The sequence below is a fragment of the Paramormyrops kingsleyae genome, chromosome 16 (assembly GCF_048594095.1).
Source record: "Paramormyrops kingsleyae isolate MSU_618 chromosome 16, PKINGS_0.4, whole genome shotgun sequence".
NCBI classification, from domain to species: domain Eukaryota; kingdom Metazoa; phylum Chordata; class Actinopteri; order Osteoglossiformes; family Mormyridae; genus Paramormyrops; species Paramormyrops kingsleyae.
Genome location: NC_132812.1, coordinates 7,051,821 through 7,070,941, shown reverse-complemented (window position 1 = coordinate 7,070,941; position 19,121 = coordinate 7,051,821). Strand labels below are relative to the sequence as shown.

The window sequence follows — 19,121 nt, the reverse complement described above, 5'->3', positions numbered from 1 at the left end:
GTCACCATACCTTAAGAAGGACATTGCTGCCTTAGAAAAGGTTCAACGTAGGGCTACGAGAATGATTCCTGGTCTTAGAGGAATGTCTTATGAGGAGAGGTTAGCTGAGCTGAATCTGTTCAGCCTTGAGCAAAGGAGACTAAGGGGGGACATGATCCAGGTCTATAAGATTCTAACGGGTCTGGATGCTGTTTCAATATTAGTTTAAATACTAGAACCATAAGTGGAAATTAGTGGGAGAACATTTTCAAACAAATTTGAGGAAGCACTTCTTTACACAGCGTGTAGTTAGAGTATGGAATAGTCTTCCTGCTAGTGTAGCGGAAGCTAAAACCATGGGTTCCTTTAAATCAGAGCTAGATAAGATTTTAACAACTCTGAGCTATTAGTTAAGTTCTCCCCAAACGAGCTTGATGGGCCGAATGGCCCCCTCTCGTTTGCAAGTTTCTTATGTTCTTATGTAGTGGGACACTGGAACAGGGTGCCCGTCCCTTACAGGACACATACTCGCACATACTGTTTGGAAACTAGCTCACCCAACCTCATTTTTTGCACTGTGGAGGAAACTTCAGTACCTGAGCGGAAGCCACACAAACACTGGGCAGCATAAGTAATCCAAACATGCAACCGCAGGGATCAGAATTTGAATCCACAGCCCTGGGTCATGAATCTGCTGCACTCAGACTGAGCTGCCATGGCCATTAGGGGCGCTGCAGATATATATTTCTGAATTATTTGTGAGGAATCCGCAAAACAGTGCTATATAGCGCAAATTTAACTGTAATGATTCCTGATAAGGAGTTGACATGATCTATAATTTACCTGGAAGCCTCAGAGGTAGTAAGGTTTCCTTCGCTTGTAAACATTTCTCATTGAAATGCAGAAAGCTGACATCAGAGCACAGAGGCAAGAACAGGAGCAGCTAATTGACTCTCATCCTGGGTGCTACCTTACACACTTAAAAGTATTCATGTGATTTGCCTGCTGGGTGCATTTCAGCAGGCCTTTGGCTCCTTAATTACGAACCTTCCTCTACAGTTCCTCTACAGTTACTTTCCAGCAGAAAATATCTGCCTTAAGAATGATTATCAGTAGATCTGGTGGCGTTTGTCAGAAGTTGGTATTGAGTGTGTACTGTCTCAGCATCTGTAACAAGGAGTGATTTACTACCAAGGCCGTAGTCGAGTCGTGTTTTTGACAGGGTATGTTCTGAGAGTGGTCCTGGAAGATGGAAGATGGAAGACCTCTGACAGAATCACAGGTGTAAAAAATAAAGACAAAACGAGAAAACAGTATCCCAAAGTGAAGTGGGATTTCTGGACATGCATTGCTGTTCTTCCGTCAGCCCACACTCAAGTCCCCCGGCACCTTAACCCAGAACAGGCCCAAACAAAATGGGAGGAAAAGTGTCAGTTATCGTTCCGATGATGTTTGATCTCAGAAACAATAACGTCTGTATACCGATAATGTCTCTGTAACAATAACGACAGTTCCTAAATATTTCTTTGAATCCTAGTTTAAGGTTAGGCTACCATAACTATAGAGAAGTACAGACGTGTGTGTCTGCGTGTGTGCATGCATGCATGCATGTGTGTGTAATTTCTTATACCTGTTACATATGCTGGATTTACAAATCTGACAGGTAACTCACAATTAAAAGTGCTAATTAGAAAAACTACATTTCAGTACATAATGTATCTGCATTATCACCACAAAACATTATAGCTGTTGATTAAAACACCCCAAAGAGTTGGGATCCCAAACCTGCTCCCATCCTCTGGTGTCTCTCTCGCTCTCTCTCCTGCTTTTTTGCGTCCTGGACGACGTGGCATTGGCTGTACTTATGTAATACCAGATGGAGAACAAAGTGGACATATCCTGCCTCTCGTTATTTGTCAGTCGTCTGGATTTTTTTAAAGTTTTTTTTCTGTTTTTAACACCGACTCACTCAGTGTGACCCTGACGAGTCGGGAAGCACCTGTCAGGAGCGACCGCGGTAAAATCCCTGCCTAATTAGCGCACAAGGAATCCAGCGGAAGCGAAGCTGGCCGTCTGTGGGAAAATGGGGCACAATTAGGCATCGCTGGCGTGTTGGCGTGCTCCACACGGGCAGGGGTCTCCGGTGGGAAGGGGGCCTGGCGAGCACGCTGTCATTTTCGGGCGATGTGGATGACCTGTCAGCCTTTTAAACCTGAGAGCAAATTGGACAGGCGCCCCATGAAAGGGCCTATCATCCCGGCATGCGGGCCGGCCCTGAGTAAACAAGCCCTCATGGCCGCAAAAAGACTCTCCGTTATTAGTTTGTTTAGCTATGAATTCTCAGGCGACCTGTTAAACTGTCATATCTGAAAAATTCTTTTGACAGATAGAGATTACATTAGCCATCCATCCATCCATCCGTCCATCCATTCATTCATCCTCCAACTGCATATCTTCTTCACATTACACTATGTATATTTGAAAAAAATTACTGTTAAATGATGGTGAGTCGGACGTCCCCTACAGGCACCACTACGCATTACTGTTAAAGGGCGGCGAGCCGGACGTCCCCTACAGGCACAGCTACGCGTTACTGTTAAAGGGCGGCGAGCCGGACGCCCCCTACAGGCACAGCTACGCGTTACTGTTAAAGGGCGGCGAGCCGGACGTCCCCTACAGGCACAGCTACGCGTTACTGTTAAAGGGCGGCGAGCCGGACGTCCCCTACAGGCACAGCTACGCGTTACTGTTAAAGGGCGGCAAGCCGGACGTCCCCTACAGGCACAGCTACGCGTTACTGTTAAAGGGCGGCGAGCCGGACGTCCCCTACAGGCACAGCTACGCGTTACTGTTAAAGGGCGGCGAGCCGGACGTCCCCTACAGGCACAGCTACGCGTTACTGTTAAAGGGCGGCGAGCCGGACGTCCCCTACAGGCACAGCTACGCGTTACTGTTAAAGGGCGGCGAGCCGGACATCCCCTACAGGCACAGCTACGCGTTACTGTTAAAGGGCGGCGAGCCGGACGTCCCCTATAGGCACAGCTACGCGTTACTGTTAAAGGGCGGCGAGCCGGACGTCCCCTACAGGCACAGCTACGCGTTACTGTTAAAGGGCGGCGAGCCGGACGTCCCCTACAGGCACCGCTATGCGTTACTGTTAAAGGGCGGCGAGCCGGACGTCCCCTACAGGCACAGCTACGCGTTACTGTTAAAGGGCGGCGAGCCGGACGTCCCCTACAGGCACCGCTACGCGTTACTGTTAAAGGGCGGCGAGCCGGACGTCCCCTACAGGCACAGCTACGCGTTACTGTTAAAGGGCGGCGAGCCGGACGTCCCCTACAGGCACCGCTACGCGTTACTGTTAAAGGGCGGCGAGCCGGACGTCCCCTACAGGCACCGCTACGCGTTACTGTTAAAGGGCGGCGAGCCGGACGTCCCCTACAGGCACCGCTACGCGTTACTGTTAAAGGGCGGCGAGCCGGACGTCCCCTACAGGCACCGCTACGCGTTACTGTTAAAGGGCGGCGAGCCGGACGTCCCCTACAGGCACAGCTACGCGTTACTGTTAAAGGGCGGCGAGCCGGACGTCCCCTACAGGCACCGCTATGCGTTACTGTTAAAGGGCGGCGAGCCGGACGTCCCCTACAGGCACCGCTATGCATTTGCCACATTTGCCTGGGAAGCTGTTAAAGAGGCGCGCCCGCGGAAGTGAGAAGGCGGCGGCGGCTGGGCGCCGATGGACCGCGTGCTGCTGTGGCCCAGTGATCAGCCTTGCACAGCGGCCTTAGTAAGGGTTGGTGACCTGCGGGGGCCACAGGCATCAGGTTTGACTTTAAACAGCCTGCATTTGCAACGCGCTGTGGCTGGGATCTGCCTGCTCCAGCACTTTCCGCCCCAACGCCTACGTCCAGATCTGAAAATCTGATGCCGGGAGAGACAGCGCTCAGCATGCACCACTGAGGAGCCAGGCGCACGGGGGCCTGGTGCGCGACCCCCGTCACAGTGCCTCACCGGCTGGGGTGTCTCTGAAAGGCAACTGCATTTTGGGACAGAATCCTTTTGAGGTCCTTTTGAGTTCCCAGTGTTTCTGTGGAGTTGGTCAGGTTCACATCTCCATATTTAAAACATTAGCTGGCAGAAGTTTCCAGTTGGATACTCCTGAGCAAGATGATCAAACATGAAATGTAAATGGCCACACTAGAACTACACGTTAAGTGAAAATGTACCAAAACTGTCTGTCATATATGTCCAATCCTGAAACGTGCATCACAAATGTGAGAAACGGCAATCAAAGTGAAAGAATAATGAATGATGAGATGCAACCTTGTCTTTGGAAATGCAAGAAACTCACGGAAGGTATCGTGGAACTCGGAGTCTTATCGAGGGGCCCTAGTGATGGTGCATCTTTCCACATGGATTCGATCAGAGCTCAGGCAGCACCTGCTGCGAACTCGGAGCACAGTCACGCTTTGAACAACAAACCGCTGCCGCATTACGGAATTAGGCACGGTGGCACAATCCCGGAAAATATAGATATATTTAAAGAAAAAAAAAAAAACAAAAGAGAGAAGATAGATACATTCGAGCGGAAGAAATCGCCTCCGGTTAGAAAGTAATGAGTGAATTTCCACTGAGAGTTTTGACCCGCTGCTCAAAAATAGTTTCTTGTCTTAATAAATCCTAAAAGTGTAATTTACTTGCAAAAGAGAAATAGGATCGGCTGCAGCATTTCCTTTGATACACGTTCCTGTTAGAGCCGTAGATGTCAGCCAGCAGTGAAAACGTGTGTTTCGCTGTCCTCAGGTAGTAGAACAATTTGTTAGAGCCTCTTTCATCCCTCACTCAGAGTCATATTAAAAGCCATATAAATTATTATAATGGGTTGCTGAACATGACACGGCTTCCAGTTCAGTGGGGACTTTAATGATGCCGCCGTGTTTGGAACACTTAACACAGGGTTAGGTGCCTCAGAAGATAACAAGCTTTTTTCCTGGCACTTTTAATGGATGTTTTTTTTTTTTATTTAACATTAAAAACTATTTCTTCAAGTTCTAAAAATGCACGTCGTGAGAAGTCGTTACCACCTCAAGCCGAATCTTTTTCTAGTAAAGCAAGGCAAAAGAAAAAGAGTAATTTTTATCCATCTCTAAATTGCTGTAACGTTTTGGTAGTTCGATTCCGTAGCTGCAAAATCACAGAGATTGCTGTCACACCAAATCGTTAGCGGAAGCCAGCCTAATTGCATAAGCGACCCAGGGATGGCGTAGCTAGCGGAGAGCAGCATAGCTAGCCGGTCGTCCCCCAGCAGCGGTGCAGGCTAATGCTGAGGGCGTTTGCTAGCTTACCCATTAGGGGGGCTGTTGTTCAGCTCTTATCTATGGCAGACGCCTAAGGGCAACATCGCTCAGGGATATACGGCCATCTCTTTGGTCTGCCTATTAGGAAACTTGTGAAGCCAAAAATAAGGTTTCTTTTGAGCCGTCTGTCAGAGTGTTTACAGAATTCGGAACAGCTGTAAACAAAAGGCAGACATTTCGATGGGGGCGCTGCCAAACTTTCCAAGATTCAAATGACACGCGAATCCTTTGAAATATGATAAAGGCCTTTGAAATGAATTGCATTTTTTGGGCGGTCTCTTAAGTGCTGCCATATTGAGACCATAAAGCCCCCTTTATGCCTGTAATGGGCCCCTGAAACACATATGCACCGTTCCATCTTATTTTCGTCTGTAGGTTTCAGCCGCAAACATTTATTTACAGAGGAGCCTTTTCAGATTTGGCTCTCGTCGTGATGCTTGCCAGTCCCCCACGGCGCTTGCTCTGTGCCGCTTGGCCACGAATGTCCTGCTTTGCTTTGACGGCCCCCAAAACCGAGTTGTGTCTGGAAAAGCCTAGACCAGTTCTTGGGTCAGCAAGCACCTTAGGTCAAGCTACCCCAACCCCCAGCTAGAATAGGAAGGCAGACAGCTTATGCTGTGGCTGATATTTGCTGAAGTGCTTGGGGTGGGGGGCAGGGGCGTGGGGGTCCCTGGCTGTCAGGCTCAGCATTCTGGAAAGTATGACTTTTGCATTATAAATCATAATACAGTACTGAAGATAACCACAAACAAAACAGTAAATTACATCCAGCATGTTATTTGACTTACCTTCAGTCTTAGAAGAACAATTTAGTTGTCAATAGTAGGCAGATTAGGAAAATAAGTAAAGTCCAATTGTAACATGTGGGAACACTATATTCTATCCAGAATCTTGCTAGTGTTTGAATGGCAAAAACAAACCAGTGGTACAGCATCAAAACGTAGTGCCAGACCCATAAGTACCCATCGTGCTCATCAGCATGGCCCACAGGGCTAGTATTTATATACAAGGAGTAACTCTGCCGTGCCAATATACAGTATGAGTCCGAAATGTAGGAATAAGCCTGTCGGGTGTATCAGAACTTCCTGGCTGGAGCAGGAAGATCATGTTTAAACGTCACACTTTTTTGATGTCGAGAACAAACTTTGTAGCGCTCCGTAGTGGTGTGTGGTTATGGAATTGAGCTTTCTTATTTTGCTAACGCCGGCCAGAAACGGTATTTCAGTTTATTATAACTCAACGGTTCTGCATGTTGCCAAGGGATAAACAGGCGGGATGGGGGATGGGAAACTCTCAATGTGTCAAACAATAAAAGAGAAACGTCCCAGAATCAGGCATCCTGGGATATACTGCGGAGAAGCTAACCTCGGTCCGGCTTTAAAAGCTGCTCTTTGCAGGCCTGTAATCAGACTGAGGCACACCGATGACAGACAGCGCCTCCTCTCTGCTGGGCAGTTCCACTGCTTCCCTGGAAGCGGCCCTTAGTTACTGCCCCCCCCCCCCCCGCCTGAGAGGAGGCGTCTGCCTCTCTTAAAAAAAATTAAAGAAGGGAACCGCTAATTATTTCCTCCGCCAAGGCGACAGTTGTAAGAAGGTGATTTTTAACCTTTGGCGTGTACCTGGGGAGAGCTGCGCCAGGGAGCCAAGGTGCTGTGCGGCATTCCCGCATCAAAGCGTGACCTTTCCCGGCCACTCGCAGAGCAGTTGGCACAGGGTGCCACGCGCGGGGCAATGCTAATGCTGCTGACTAATTTATTGGCCCTGGGCGGCGCAAGGGGCGGAGCAGGGGCGAGGGTGGCGGCGAGCGGGGTGTCGCCGTTTTGGGGAGGGCACATTTGAGCGCTATGTGTCTGGGAGTCGTCGGGTGGGGAGGGGGGGTGTTCGGGGGGGGGGGGCTAATTATGTTGCAGCGGATACGTCTCTGTGGTCACTGAGCCTCTTTAGAATCTGTGGAGCACCGGCTAACTAATGTGCGTGACCTTTACTTTGCACCCAAATTGCGGGAGTGGAGAGCGTTCAGCATGTATGCATATTCCATGACCTAATTGCCTTTTAATATCGGCCAGCGATGGCCATGCTCATTTTTTTCTTTGCTTCTTCATTGCTTTTTCTTAAATTACATTCATTTAAAATCTCATAAAAATACCGCATATTGGAACTAAGCGTTTCCACTGTGCATTTAGGGAGCACCTGCCTGATGCCAGTTATCAAGACAAAACTTTCCTTTGCTGAATTTTAAAAATTACAGTTGAAATTTGTGGTTTTCCAACATTAGTAGCTTGGAATTGAAGGGTACAATATCAAACTCGAGCTAAATGACTAGATTTGGCAATAATTTTTGGTTAGAATTGTTCTTTCCTGAATAAAACTCAAATTAAACTGTGCTGCTGAAACAAGGCTTTGGCGATGATTAAGCTTGCCTGGTTAGCATTGTGTGTAACGAACTGACCCATATTCCTTATTCAAGAAACACGGCTTAAAATTCCATCAGTGTTCAGGTACATGTACTGGGTGTGCCTGGAACCGGAGGCACTGCGGCTGCTGCGGTGAGAGGCAGAACTCGCTCCATAAGCGAATACGCAATAGGGGCCGCTTCTGTGCGCTTAGCTCGGAGCTCCAGGTGTTCGGCCCGGTAAGCTCCGACAGTGCAGGTCTCCACGCCGGCGGCGGCTCCGTCGCGCTCAGCGACCCACGTTTCGTCTGCTAGGCTCACAGCTGCTGTGCCCAACCCAGGGTAACATCACGATCTCTGTTGACAAGCAGTTCCATCTGCTTTTGTAAATTAGCAAATGGTCCTACGCTGGAATCCACATGCTGTTCAGATACTACTTTATGAAATCAGGAAGTAAATAAATCTGCTATTGCCTCATTGATTAATAATGCAATGTTAAAGGATACAAATAGGGGAATTTGGTATGTCCAGCTGGGAAACTGTCACTTTACTGGAAGGGGAAAGTCAGGTTGGGGCAGAGGCAGGTGAGATACACGATCTTCTTGTATTCTGAAGTCCATTTAGGGCTGGATAAATAAACCTGTCTGACCTCTTACGGACTAGAGAGCTATGTTATGGAGCTATGAGATATGTTAGTAAGCAGTAATGATAAGATCCACAAAACTATGACATTTATCCAAATACAAATGATATTTTTGGGAATCAGTTTCCAGTGCTTATCGTCTTTTTTGTGTGTCTTGAGCATTTTTTTTGTCAGAATGCACATGTAATATGGCAACATACGTTGTCATAACCGTGGTATATGCGTGTGTTTTATTCTTACTAATAAACTGGTTCATCTTTCCCAAGGACAAGATTCTGCCTGCTTTTTGGAGGGAAATGGTTATTAATTTAAAATGTGCAAGCATATGGAGAAGAATTTAGATGGATTTCTGGGGGGGTAGAGGCGAGGCTTTGCCGTAGGCTTGGGGGGGCACTATTGCCAGGAATATGGCTGTATAATCCCAGATTCCCTTTCTGTCACATGTTATTAATAGCAGAGATTAGCTTTTGTTTGCTCAGTGTACAATCCAGTTAGAGAGAGGAAATATTTAAACAAAAAGCACCAAACTGCCTTTAACTATTATGGCTAATTGTGTTCATTAAATTGATTTTATCGTTTGTTTCTCATATAGGTAACTATATATTTGTATCTTGGTGAAGTGCATTTAGTCTAAGCAAGTAATTTAATACAGCAAAAATAAAAAGCATTCATTTATAAAAAGTAGAATTGACATTCGGTACGTAAAATTCAGTACAATTAAAATTCATTCAAAAATGATCAAATGAATTACTGAAATAACTTCCATAAATATTTAACATATTAATACAGTATTAATTCAAAGTAACAATCAATGATGCCTATATATAGGAATGGACATATGTAATTTAATATTTCAATATTTTTGTCTGTGGAAAGAATTTTAAATGTGTATGCTAATTTGCTGTATGCTGATTTAAGCTATATATATATATATATATATATATATATATATATATATATATATATATATATATGAAATATGTTAAATTTATCTTTAATATGTACTGTACTGCCACTTTCCAAGAATCTAACTTTGTTATTTTTGTGATGTTAAACGTTTTAGGTATTTAAAAGTGTAAATATGTATAAACAGTATGAAGGGAGGTGTATTGCATTATTCTGGAAATGTACTACATACTTATAGGCTTGTATTGTCTCAATATCTTTTCCATCTCCAGATAATACATCTTCTATCAGACACCGTGAAAGGTTAGAAAAGCACATCCAGTTGTTATAAAAATTTATTAAAAGGCTGGTACAAAGCATTTTCCTCTGGGCTAAGAAAAAAGAAAAAAAACAGTAATATAGTCAATAAACAAATAAAGACAGAGATGAACGTGGGGGCAGCCGCTGATTTATATGGCCATTATCAGCCGCGGTTTCGTAGCAAACCCCCCCCGCCCCTCACCATTAAGCATTAAAATTAGCCGTTCTATCACCTTCCGCTTCACCTGTATACAGGCCGCATGAAATAAGGCATGAATTATTAATGATGAGCAATAGATCCGCACAAAGGAAACGGCTGATATTTAATGATAAGGGCCATGTCCGCCCCCCGTGGCTGGGGTTTTTGCTCGCTCTGACGGGGGTGTGAGGCTCCCGCTTCATCCCGGACCGCTCCCCTCCTGTCCTGCGCTCGCTCAGGTTTGAACAGGTTGCGCTTGCGTGAATTGCAATATCTGGAGGCCCGGGAACTCGACTGCGCGTCTGCGTGCGATGGCGCGGATGCGAGCGGCACCCGGGTTGGTGCCATTATCCCGATGGACGGGGGGGAAACCAGGGCCGAGGCTCCGATTGGACCTTGTCATTCAGCATGTAGGTTACACGCGTGTCGCTCTGCATATTTTATTCATGGAGGGGAGAAAAAAATGGGTGGGTGGGGGGGGCAACTTTGCTACATATGGAGGGCTTCTTACAACTAATCAGCAGACTGATGGTGATTGGCTGGCGGCGCGGCGTTGGCCGGGCCCAGAATTAGCACAGCGCCCAGGTCTTTGCTACAGGCTGCACAGGTTGGCCGGGACTCTGCCGGGGAGCAGATGGCCAGCCAAAGCTCGCAGTCACACTTACCTTCCCCACTAAATCCCTAATCCCTCTGTGGACACTCCTCCAAGGCAGGTTTTGGAGGCAGAAATGGGGGTTACAATCTGGACTCGTACGCCGCTTGCCAACACGCGCACAACACAGAAATGCAAATCGACTTATTTGCGTTGTCTGCCGGCCAAAGGAGCGCTTCTTGAGAGTAATTAAGATACCTAGGAAAATATTTGTAAAGGATCAATAATAAGAAATAAACAAGTTATCATGATAATGATTGATGACCTCACTAATGGGCATGGGTAGCGATTCCTTTAGAAAACATGTCTCAATACTACAGCTAACCACGCAAAATACCATTATTTTACATTATCTTCAGCTGGGCTAAATCACGGCTCTAAGGTTCGGTCTTCTCGGGACCGGCACATGTCAGGGGCGGGTGCGCGGATTTGCACTGATGCCGTTCCGTTTAAAGAGAACAGCTTGAAGCTGCATAAAGAATCAAATAATTAACCGTTAGGAGAGGCCCGGCAACCTGTGAGCCGGCGCCGAGCCGCGCGAGGTAGCTGGGGCTCGGCACGCGGCAGACGCCGTTATTTGGCGAGCGTTAATGCAGAAACAGCGTGCAGATGTTAGAAGACAAACAGACGCACTGTCTCATACGTCCGATAGCTAATGTGTCTGTCCAAAACGCAAGGAGTTAAGCGTTCTTAAACATCAAGTCAGTGCATGACGCGTGGAGCCAAACGACACGGCAGATCTGGGACGAGCAGTAGGGGCAGGCTCTCTCGCTACCTTATGTCACCCGTCGCACAAACAGTCTGCGTTGTTTTTATTTTCTATGCCCTTCTGGAAATTTTTCAGCTCTGGCAATAAATCATCTTTATTCACTACTTATTGTAGCAGAATACGGCATAATCGTAACTGATTCTGTTCTGAGAGCTGTTCCGATCGGCAATGACTGATTTAACTGTGTTTAAGATGTCCCTTGCAGGACAGGGCACACGTGTGCATTCTTCTACTGGCCCACATGGGATTTATGAGGCTTCTGGAGGGTTCAGCTAGTGTAAGACATATCGTCCTCCCAGACAAGAGATGGACACAAGGGCAGCTTCTTCCCAGACCAGATGTCCTGCATGTCAAAGCTCAGATGGTGACACTGAGGGCTGGGAGAAAGGTTATGTACCTACAGCAGGTTAAATTAGGTGCCTGTAAAATCTGGTCGGGGTCTTGGGGGTTACGATGGCCTGCAACATGTGGTAATTAAAGGTCACGCTGTGCGCGTTGGAACACGATACATTATTAACGGGGTAATCCCAGTTCACCCAGTGCAGTGTAGCCTCTCCCAGCACAGCATACACAGCATAGCAAGCACAAGAAACCTGAAGCGGCTGCTGCGTCGCTTTTTGTAGGAGCGGAAATGAATCTGACAAGAATGAAAAAGTGTAAGTTTGCCTTTATATTAGCAGCAGAGAAACTGAGCTGTAAAGGAAGGCTGCTGATTGTTTGGGCATCGAAAATAAAACGCAGTGGAAAGACATTATCCCAAGCGCCCCAACCTGACAAATAACCACTGACATTTAAGACTGTGAACAGGTATGGAATTGCTTAAGTTTTTCCAATAAAAATAAATAAAATAAATATGTAGATTCATCATAAGCAGTCAAACAAACTAGAAAAGTTTGGGCAGCTTAAGGTGTGAATTTTGATAAATAAAAAATGCATAATTTAAAAAGATTAAAAAAAACCCCATAAATTATGAATGAAAATAAAACCAATATATCTTCAGCGCACCCCCAAGATAACATTGACACTATCATCTATTTTCCACATTTCATATGAAATAGTGTGGATTCAGAGCTGCCTTTCTGATAGCGTCTCGCGTACATGCAGATCAGTGGCGTCAGCTAAGCTAATGTTACACGTATTTTAAAATCAAATGCAATCTGACAAAGGCTACGTGGCCACAGTGGGTTACCCGCGTCCCGAGGGCGCGCGGACGCACAGGAAATGTGAATCGCGGCGGGTCCACCCCTTCACCACTAGTACTTTGGCATTTGCCGGTCATGAATAATCTCAGGGCTCGTCCGTGTCCTTAGAATTCACGACGGGTGAGCTGCAGTCAGGTCTGGCATTTCACCTGTGGGCCTTTGCATCGATTGAGATTCATCACGGAGACGGTGTGAGCAGCAAGGGGGGCACGTAATTGGCCCAGGGGTACGGCTAATTCCTGCACTTCTATGAGACCTACATGTTAAGGCAACATCAATCAATTAATGGGCCTGTAATGCGTTTCGAGATGGCGGTGGGGGGGAGGGGGGGCGGAATCTGGCTTCCTGAAATTCGCTGATCAGCTGCTCAGGCCTGTGTCTTTGCAGCCATCCCGTAAACGAACGAGCACACACACACGCACACACACACACGCACACACACACGCGGTTTCATAACCAGCACCCTTGCTCCTAATTAGCTGTGCCAACTTCACTAACAAGTTATGTTCAGATTTAAAATATTAAACATATCGGATAAATTTTCACCAGTAAAGTGGGTTTACATATAAAAAATGAAACTGGATGCCGAATTGTGAGTTTTCAAGCTCAGGGAATTAAAAGAGCAAATCAGAGTGGAGGAAGCCTGACAAACAATTACACGTGAACTGCAGAGAAGTCCAAGCGCACTGTACAGTGCTCACAGGAAGTCTGGGGAGGCTTGGTCAATTAAAAAATATATCGCTAATTTGTTAATTTTATCACAAAACATTACTTTATTTACTTGTTTTCAAAAATATATACCACATTATAAACAAGCAGTAGTTTTAAGTGAAAAATTCATTTCAAGTAGTAATAAAATGAAACACAAATTATAGTTTCTAAAAGAGCTGTTCTAAAATAAAGTAATTCATTGACAAGCAGTCTTGTTGGGTGCCTTTTAATTAGTAACACCTTTGCAATAACATAAAACGCCAAACATTTGTGTTTAGTATCTCTTTGTGAGCCAATGATTACAACTGAAATTAATTGCAAAACAGCAAGAAAATTGAATGAGTCAGTCAAAAAATGATGATACTTCCTTCATAAAAAGAAAATGTCTGTGGTGAAGATATATGCAGGTATGTCAAACATCGCTTGTCAATGGATTTTTGTTATGAAACCAATAAAAGTGAAACATTTTTACTGAATCAAACAAACGCCCCAAGACTGTGAGCAGGTATATGATAGTGTGAGCAGCGTATGTGTGGCGGGGGTCACTTAAAGGCAGTTTTCAGACTGGGGGAGAGACCTGGTCAGAGAGACGCAGCCCAGCTGATTCTGCTTGACAGGGATTCACGTCACTGATTGGGTGATTGGCTTTCCACTCTTTAGCGGAGATAAGAGTGAAGTTCACCGCCGATTGTGCGACATCTAGCCTGTTCTAGCCGTGGCTAAACTCCACTCCCTGCATTTTGCTGTCAGTGGTACTGTATGTTTAATATTTGCAGTTAAAGGGGCAGAGATCCTGCTTTTTCTCTCCACCTGTGATTAAACTAGAGCCAGCAGCAGTATTCAGAGGATATTAACTATTTACAAATCAACGGAGGAAAAGCAACGAAATAAGCTCATATGCTGTAATTCTTCATCCCCCCCCCCCAGACACAAATGACCCGAGCGCCGTACTTTACACTCCCCAACGCAGCGCATTAAAATTTATTCGCAATTTAAGCGAGAGGCACTTTCTGCCCCTTCACGCACAGGGATGAATTTGTCCCCACATCAGCCACGCATGGCTGCCGGCCGTCCCAGATTAATGGGGGGGGGGGGGGGGGCTTGCGGGTTTCTGGAATAATACCTGTTAGTGGCAGCCTAAACCCGGAAAAGAAGGCGTGCTCTCTGGCTCCCGCCGCCATCTGTCCCTGAACGTTACCACCTGATCGCCCCTAACAGGTCTCATGGGATTTGACCTGGCGCCCTGCCGGGATCTGGCCTCATCATCTAGGGGGTGGGGCATAACCTCGAGGCCGTGTATTTAATTAGTGCCCAGTGGATGAAGATAGAGTCACATATCACTTGCTTCCTCCGCTCACACATGCCTGTCCGTCCCTGTCGCTTCCCTCTGATTTACATGTTTTTTTTTTATTAATAACCACCTCAGTGAAGGCCCAGATCAAAATGTTGCCACGTCTTATTGGTCAGCTGATCCTTGGTCCAGATCAAAATGTTCCCTCTTTTTACTGGTTAGCTGATCATTGGTACAATATAAATATTCTTGTTAAATTTTCTTTTCATTAGCAGACATATATTTCTCATATCAGTCTTGACTAGTTGATGTTTTTTTTTGTGTGTTTGCGATTCCGGGCCCACATGACCTGTGATTGGTTGGTACAGCAGCCTGGTTTGCAGGCACCAATCACACCACTGCTAGGGCACTGTGGAAAAATGCACTTCCTCAACTGACAAGATCTTCTGCTAATGAGTTTCTTTCTTTCTTTCTCTCTCTCTTTCTTTCTTTCTTTCTCTCTTTCTTTCTTTCTTTGCAAGTGGCTGGTACAGGAGACCTTCCACAGGACCCCTGGACGGCCACTGACAGACAGTTGGCCTCAGTCCCATATTAGCGGCCAGATGAATCGCGGTTACTCATGTCGTCCCTGGGTCCCGACGGCTGGTTTTGATTTCAGCTCGGATTGGGGGGAAAGCTTGGGATGTCACTCTGAATAAGTTCAGGTGGTCTGTGGGCCTGGGCATCTGTGTAAAGCACACGGATAAATTGTCCTTAACAAAAAAAACGTAGGCTAAGACAGAATTAGGAGGCAGGACAAAGCAGATCTTCTGTACATAAATCCTGCTGTGGGCTCTGAAGCAGGTGCTCATTGACTAGAACTGCATTTCGCAGCATTCGTGCTCACAGAGAATCCGTTCTGGTCGCGATCTCTCCTTATGTGTGACGTTCATCATCTTCTCCACACTCTGAAGGTGAGCATTCCTGAAGCTCACAACCTCCAGCCAATTAAACGGGTGCTCCAAAGCGGCCACTTTAAGGCAGAAGTTGGGCCTAGAGCAACTGCACCCACAATGCAGTGGGGATGCAGTAATGACACAGGGAGCGTCATGTTATTCTCGGCCCTGTGGAACGTTCCTTCACTGCTGGAACTAATGATCTCCGGGTTTTACTTCAAACCAAAGCTACATAGTAATCTGTTTTTGATTTTCCTCTTCTGAGTCCGCAGCGTGCCAACGTCCCTGAAATACTCAGTGACATATTCAGGACGCTGCTGTGTGTGTGTGTGTATTTGCCCCTTTACATCAGGTACTTGTGTGATCTGTGGGACGACATAATCCCCACTGGGACCTATGATGTACACAGGAAGCTTTACTTTCCTTGGCTTATTAAAAAAAAAGAAAGAAAAAAGTCAGTGATATTAAAAGGTTTGATATATCTTTGTAGAAATGTTGTTGCTAATTGGAAATAATTAACTCTGCCATATTGAAATCTTCAAAGTTATATTGTCCCCTCGTGCGTCTGCGTAATTAATGTTTAATTTAACAGTAAAATGCAAATGTTCAGCCGCAAATATTATTCATCTTTCTTGCACTCCGTGTACTTAAATATTAATAGCTACAATTAAAATAAGGTTTAGACATTTAACATACACTTTACTATATACTGTGAGGAAAGATGACCCCTTTCGCTCGCTTTTTGCCATGTGCTCACAGAGAGATTACACGGCTGCGGTTTCATTCACTTGGCTCTCAGTTATTAAAACAGACTGGCTCCTCTGTCCGAGCGCTTTGTTACAGGCTCGCGCCATAAAGAGCATGTTTGCAGGGAGTGTTAAACCTGCCATTAAAGGGCATTGCTAAAGATTTCATCATTTATTTTTACTTGGGTTCTCTGCTTCGGGAACGAAACGTAAACATCTAACCAAGTGTTTCTCCATAAATTGGTATTTGGCTGCACTGCTGGCCTCCGTTTGATGACTGACTGGTACAAAGTGACACTGACGCCCACAATACGGCCAGATGGGGAAGGCAGGCCTCTAAGAGCTGTTTTTATTTCTCGCTTTCTTTAGATTCCCATTTTCTCTTCATACTATTGTACAAAGAACATTTAATTCATTACTCTATTTAACTATGTTGTATTTAGCTCCATTCAACAAAATCGCATAAGCGTGGCTTCTCTTACTGTAGTAACGTCACACCTCCATGATTAGATATGTAGATCCTGAAAAGAAACATACATACATTTTATAACTCGCTGAAAGACGTTGGTATTTCTGGATGCAATCTTTAACTTTATAAATGACATATATCATATATAAATATGGTTATTAACATGCATTTAAATATAGAGAGAAACAGTCTTTGTTTTTGAAACAAAAAGGATGTATTTTTATTTGAAGTGACAGTGTAATTTACAGCTTAAATGTAAATTTTGCATGAAGATGTAAAGCCCCAACTTCTTAAGTTTTCATTGTATCTGAAAAAAAAAAAACATCAGAAATTTAACCGAGATGAAAAAGTATCTGAAGTGATAAATGCCTGCAGTGCCAGAGTGACTATAGCATGTAACCCTATTTAAAAACCGCCATTGTGAACTGAGAGTTTGAATCCTTCCCCCTGGGACTGAGGTTGCCAGGCTTGTCAAATGAGAGGCTGTGTTCAGGGTTGCCAGATTGGCAGGCCGAGGATGGAGGGTTTTTGGTTCTCATTACAGCTGTCTGTTGGTCTTCATTGACAAAGAGTGACTCGAAACAGCCCTGAGATTTACCAAGATCTGAGTTCCCGCCTGTAGTATTTTCATTGCCGTGGATTCCTGGATTGTTTTAATATGTGTTCATTATCATATTATTTTCAAACAGTAAATGGTACCAAACTCCAGGACCAGTGTATATAATCAATACATTTAAATGAATCACGTTACATTTTCTGTAGTGTTGTTATTAAAGGCATTGAAAATAATTTGATATGTAGGTATTTTTATCTATAGTAGTCATCAATCCATAAAATCTGTTCATCCAAGTGAGAGGTTGACTATGAAACACTGTGCCTTTCAGGAATACTCATGAATGTAATATAATTAGTGCCAGCCTGCCAGCGGTGTGGAACAGGGGCTCTTAAAAAGCAGTAAAGGGAAGGCAGGCCAGGGGAAGGGAAGGCAGGCCAGGGTGACGCAATAGGCACTTCCATGTGACCTCACTGCGGCCAATCACAGCCTGAAAGGAGGGCCACCAAGTGATACCAAGGGCAGGTGGGGATGCATGGCGTACATCGTTACTCTTAGCGGGACGGTGGCCGGGCAGGAAGGCAGGCACATGCAGGTGGGCGGGCTGGATGGATTGAACAGCGGGACCCTTCACACTCTCACACACGCACATGCGTGGGCTCACCAGAGCCGGCATTCCCGGAAATCACAGCGGAGATGAGGGTGGGGCTCCCTCGGGGTGATCTGGTGCCTGACAGAGAGGAACTGTGACGGTGGCAGGTGCTGGCATGGCAGTAAAAAGGGAGACTGAGAAAGAGAGCAGCACACACACACATGCACACACACACACATGCACTTGCGCACACACTGTGAGTGTTTTTGCCACCTGACACAATAACCGCCCAGGTGCAGCCCAGATAGGGTTACAGCGTGTGAATTCGCAGCGTGGAAATCACTGCGCCAGCTGCCCAAATCTTTTACAAATATGAAACCATTTTGGACTCGATAATGAACAGAAGGACTCGACATGCAAGACTGAAACAAACTCATTTTTGTGTCTTTGTACATCAGTAAAATTAGTGACTCCGCTTTGCGCCGTGTGAAAAAGCAGAAATGAATAAAGTAAGTCTTGTGTTGGCAGAAAGGAAAATAAATGTATTATGGACCAGTACACCCAAGTACGAATGTATTGTTTTTTAATGAATTCCTTAACAAAAAACGAATAGCAACTATTTTGTTCCTGTTCTAGGCTATTTCGAGCTTTAAATTGGTCAGTCCTGGGAACGACTTGTAGCTCCTGAGAGATGGAAAAGGGTATTCATTCACCACTAAGCCCTCGGAGTCTATTTCCCCGACAGGTGTCCTCTTTGAATGCCTGGCCCTTGTGATTTACTGCGCTAATGCCGCTGACCCACCCAGCAGCGATCCTGCTCACTCCGTCCATGTGTGTCTGACCAAGACATTGTGTCAGGTGCCTAAACATCCATAGCGGATTTTCTGTTCTATTTTCACACGCGCAACTCGAACCCACACACACGTGTGCGCACTTGTGCACGTTGGCATTTATGTATGCATATTTTCGTGTGTTTTAAACATGTCCTTTTATCGGAGACCTTTATATGATACAAGCGTCATGAGAAACAAACGCCTGCATACTCATATGCACGTAAATGCGGGTATTGAGGACGGAGCGGCTTTTTGTGTGAAGTGCATTTGGCACTCAGTCCCATCTGAATTCATCCGCTATAAAGTACTTTCCCTGTAACTCAGACACAATGACGAGGAGCACATAAGACCGTGGACGGGATCAGATTATGTGTCAGTCGCAAAGCCGAGATGCGATAGACGAATCTGCATATCTGATTGACAATTTTTTACTTTCTTCCTGTGGTCTGCACTTTAATATGATACTCCCAATCTGATTATACCCAGATAGCAAAATTCTTTTGGGCCAGATCTGGCCCACACTATTCATTTTCCTTTGGCCCAGATACCGCAAAGAATGACGGCCCTGTGACGGCCCAGACCTGGATTTTCT

At 45.6% G+C, this 19,121-nt stretch overlaps 1 protein-coding gene across 1 annotated transcript in view; it reads left to right on the top strand.

Annotated features, from left to right (window-relative positions):
* arhgap15 (Rho GTPase activating protein 15) overlaps positions 1-19,121 on the top strand; it is a 126,641-nt gene that overhangs the window by 28,822 nt on the left and 78,698 nt on the right. The window lies entirely within an intron of this gene.